This window comes from Tarenaya hassleriana, unplaced genomic scaffold (genome assembly GCF_000463585.1).
Source record: "Tarenaya hassleriana unplaced genomic scaffold, ASM46358v1 Cleome360, whole genome shotgun sequence".
Classification (NCBI taxonomy): Eukaryota; Viridiplantae; Streptophyta; class Magnoliopsida; order Brassicales; family Cleomaceae; genus Tarenaya; species Tarenaya hassleriana.
In genome coordinates, this window is record NW_010966666.1 from 58,568 (window position 1) to 63,767 (window position 5,200).

Here is a 5,200-nt window from a genome sequence, read left to right on the forward strand (position 1 = left end):
TGTGCACTCTCCCACTCGAATGGCTTGTCCTTCTTGATGACGGTCGTAAGAGGTGCAGCTAGAGTGCTGAAATCCTTTACGAAACGCCGGTAAAAACTCGCCAAACCATGGAAACTTCGTACATGTGCGACGTTGGTTGGTGTAGGCCATTCTTGTATTGCTCTAACCTTCTCTTCGTCTACACGTAACCCCTGCGAACTTACAACAAAGCCTAGGAAAACAATCTGATTAGTGCAAAAGGAGCACTTCTTGAGATTCGCATAAAGACTTTCTTTTCGGAGGGTCTCTAATACTTGCTCAAGATGTACTATGTGATCATCAAAACTCTTGCTGTAAATAAGAATATCATCAAAGTATACGACAACAAATTTACCGATGTAGGCTCGTAGAACATGGTTCATGAGCCGCATGAAGGTGCTGGGTGCGTTGGTAAGACCGAATGGCATGACAAGCCACTCATAGAGTCCTTGTTTTGTCTTAAATGCCGTCTTCCATTCATCACCTTCCCGCATTCGCACTTGATGGTATCCGCTCTTGAGATCAACCTTAGAGAAAATGGTTGCTCCACTTAATTCATCAAGCATGTCAGCAAGGCGTGGAATTGGATGTCTGTACTTGATGGTGATGTTGTTTATTGCACGACAGTCCATGCACATTCTCCATGTTCCGTCCTTCTTGGGCACCAACAAGACCGGCACGGCACAAGGACTAAGGCTCTCACGAATATAGCCTGTCTCCAAGAGTTCTTGAACTTGTCTTTGAAGCTCCTTAGTTTCCTCCGGGTTCATCCGGTAGGCGGGTCTGTTTGGTAAAGGTGCCCCAGGAATAAAATCAATTTGATGCTCAATGCCCCTGATTGGAGGCAAACCGGTGGGTGCTTCTTCCGGGAAGAGGTCCTTGAAGCGCTCCAGAATTTGTGTGATCCTTGCTGGAAGTTTTTGTGCACCTATCTCTGAAATAATCATACACTTGAAGACCATTAGTAACACCGGGCTTTGATTGCACAAAGCCTTGCAAACCTCATTAGCCTTAAGATAAAAATTAGACTTCTTATCAGTTTCGCTTTCTCTAGACAGCCTAAGTTGCATTTCATGTACTTGTGATGGACTAAGAGGTGCTAACGAGATTTTACGCTTGTTAAAGATAAGAGAATAATGGTTTGTCCTACCATCATGCTTTACCTCTCGATCAAACTGCCAAGGTCGACCCAACAGCATGTGTCCGGCTTGCATTGGCACAACATCGCATAAAACTTCATCTTGGTACTTACCAATGCTGAATAGAACCTTAACCTGTTCGGTTACCTTAAGCTCTCCTTGGTTGTTCAACCATTGTAGCTTGTAAGGATGCGGGTGCTTTGATGTCTCAAGACCTAGCTTTTTAACCATATAGGTGCTAGCAACGTTAGTACAAGAACCACTGTCAATAATAAGACCACATACCTTTCCTTTCACCGTACACTTGGTGTGGAAGATCGTTTCTCATTGAGCAGTTTCGTTGGGATCTATAATGGTGCTAAGACCATGCCTTGTGACTAGCAATTCTCCACTATCCGGGTATTCTATCTCCTCTTCAAGGTCTGCAACATCAGCCTCGTCCATTGATTCATAATCCCCGCTGTCCGTGATAATCATTACACGTTGATTTGGACAATCACGTGCCATATGTCCTCGACCCTTGCACTTAAAACATGTTATCTCACGAGAACGGACGTTAGAAATTGAATTCTGTTTGTTACCATCATTTCTGGATTCCTTTGAAGTCTCTGTTGTTTTGCCTTTAAAGCGTACATCACGCTCCTCGTTCTTTCCCTTGTCATTTGGCTTTGAAATATTCGGATTCCACATGGTCGGTGTGCGTTGTCGGCTATTGCTTGCTTGCTTCCTCTTTATTTGCTGTTCTATTTGGATAGCAAGATGCAAAAGATCATGTAAATCATGGTAAACTTGCCTTTCTACCTTTCTAGCAACTCGGTCTTGAAGTCTGTCCAAGAATTGAGCCATGACGGTTTCATCATCCTCTTCTATTTCCAGTCGGCTCTTTAGATGTTCAAACTCCTCAAAGTAATCTTCAACCGATCTGTTCCCCTGCGCCAACTTACGATATCGTCTATGTAAATCCCTATGGAAATGTGGTGGAACATACCTCTTTCTCATGAGATGTTTCATTTCTCTCCAAGAGATTATTGGATCATATTGAGAACGTCTCCTTTCGGCTACTTCTCGGTCCCACCATGTAAGTGCATTGTCCGTGAGTTGAGCGGCCGCGTATTGGACCTTCCTCTGTTCGGTATATGTATAGCAATCGAAAATATTCTCCATCCGCCTCTCCCAATCGAGATAAGCTTCAGGGTTAACTTTACCAGCAAAAGTAGGAGGTTTGAGTTTCAAATCTGTACCTTGGTGCCTTGGAGCTCTTTGTGGTCTCCTAGGCACGTCATCTTCATCACTTTCCTCCTCAATTTGCCTTTGGTGCCTATTGTTTCTTCTCCTTCTATTCTGAACAGAATTATCAGATTCATCGCCACCTTCTTCACGAGCCCTCTGATTTTGCACCCTTCGTGGTTGAGCATCCGGTGGATCCGGATCAGGATTTTCATTGTTGGGCCGCACATTGAACCTAATGGGATGCATTCTTCGTGGTGCCTCTTCTAAACGTGTTAAACGTTCATCTAGGCGTTGTAGAACTTGCAGAATTGCAGCTTGAGTGTCTTCTGCGTTTTCAGCCATATCTTTCTAACACAACTCACACACAGATTAGAAACGACAGGAACTAAATCGAATAAGATAGTGTTACCTTGCGTGTGGCCTTGAACCGGGCTCTGATACCAAAGATGATATAAGCACGGGTCTGTTGGTGTTATTACGTCCTTGTATTGACTGCTATGGAAGGCCTAAGGGCTGCTCTCCACTGTATTAAGTCAAAACGAAGCTTAAGGAAGAAAACAGAAGCAAACAGGCCAAAGGGCTCTCGTTTAGCTTCCAGGGAACGTGAATGGGTAAGGGGAGGCGAGGGACACCACAAAGAGTGTGAAAGCTCTTTGATACAGTCCAAAACTCGAACCCTAATGCAAGAATGCAAGAGAGAAGGAGTTAGAACAGATTTCTCAGCAAAGGAGAAAGAAAAAACTTCCAGATTCTTATTATTCAAGTCTGTCTTCTGCAGAATACATGAGCAAGCTTTTATAATGATCAAGCTTGTTTATTCTTAAGGAAAACTCGAAAATTAGGTAAAGAAATAGGAGAAAATCTGTCCTAGCCGTTGGACACATCAGAAGCAAAGGAAAAAGGAAAGAAAGTAAAGGAAATAAGGAAAAGGAAAGAAACAAGTCTCCTCCTAGCTGTTGAAACGAATAAGGAAAGTGCCATTTGTGTTGATCCTCTTCCTTTCTTCTCCTAGGTGGTCTTGAAAAGGAAATTTCGTGCTCCACATGAAGAGAATCATCTCATCTTGGTTTAATTTGGTTCAATCTCCGGTTTTGACTGATTTTGGCTGGATAACGCAAATGCTCTTGCTTTCTGCAATTAGTGCCGGTTCTTGATCTCCTTTGCAAGAATAAGTGTTGTATTCTCCAATCCACTCCTCTAGCAGCCCTCCTATGATGTTGGAGACGAATTGATTTGTCTTTGTGCGAAAACTCCTTGCCCTTGATCTTGTAAGCGGTGGTTCCGGCATCATTGGCATTGTCACGTCTTCGGTTGCCTCTTCTTCATTAGTTTCCTCCTTGGCAGCATCCTCATCCTCTTTAGGATCGATGTCCTCATCATACTTTGCCTAGTGTTGTTCTTGATCTGCTGCAGGAATACGACGATGTTTTTCTGGAGGAGATTCCAAATGGACTGCCACCATTACGAGGAATCGAGCATCAAATCGATTTCATTCCCGGAGCAAGTATTCCAAACAAGGCAGCCTACAGAACCAATCCCGAGGAAACCAAAGAGCTTCAGAGGCAAATTTCGGATCTGATGGAGAAGGGACACGTCCGAGAAAGCATGTCACCATGTGCCATGCCGGTGATTCTTGTACCAAAGAAAGATGGTACGTGGCGAATGTGTGTTGATTGTCGTGCAGTCAACCAAATCACGGTAAAGTATCGCCATCCTATTCCGAGACTTGATGACATGTTGGATGAGTTGCATGGTTCAAAATTCTTTTCTAAGGTTGATTTGAGAAGTGGCTATCATCAAATACGCATGAAAGAAGGTGATGAGTGGAAAACCGCCTTTAAAACAAAGCATGGGTTGTATGAATGGTTGGTTATGCCTTTTGGCTTAACAAATGCACCTAGTGTTGATGGACAAACTCAAGACACAAATCCGGACAAACCAACCTGTACTTCCGAAGATAAGCACAAGAACGAGTTGCCTTATTCAGACTTGTTGCTGGACACTTGAAGAACTCAACCAAGTAAGGAAATGGCGTGCAAGAGGAAGATTAGAAGAAATCAAGGAATTCTGCAATATACTCATCACTCAATCATGGACATAGACATATATTACTTACCATACTTAGAATAGATTATATCTCTTTCCTTAGAAGTCTGATTACATAGCCGTTGTGTATCTCACTTGCCTTTCTAATTTTCGTGTGTAATGTCTATAAATCTGTACAAAGTTATTCAGAAATAAACAAGGAGAATTCAAGTGATTTTGAGTGTTCATACAATCACCTCTCCATTCTTGTTCGTTACTATCTATATCATTCAGACTAAATTCTACATGGTATCAGAGCGAAGAAGATTCTAAATCTTTGTCTTTTCTTTCTTTTCCATCTCTCTCACTCCTTTTTGATCTGCTGTTCTTCTGATCATGGATTCAGCTTTGAAACCGATATCAATCACCCTCAATGGTGATAACTATTTCTATTGGAGCAAAGCGGCTAAAGCCTTGCTCAGTAGCCGTGGCTTGTGGCATCACATCGTCCCCAAAGTGGTATCTACCCCAGCAAGAAACGCTGCAGAAGGAGAGCCACTCGAGACACAACCTCGTCCCCAATCCGAAACAGATTCGGAAAAGTGGTTATCAAGACGATCAAACTGCCGACAAAAGTGTTCTCCAATCATTTATTGCTTTAGACTCAGCCAAAAGTCTATGGGATGCACTCAAGAGAACTTATGGTAATATTTCTAACATCAGCCGAATTTTTGAAATCAAAAAGAGGATTTTTCAATTGCAACAGAATGGGGAGCAGTTCAACAAAA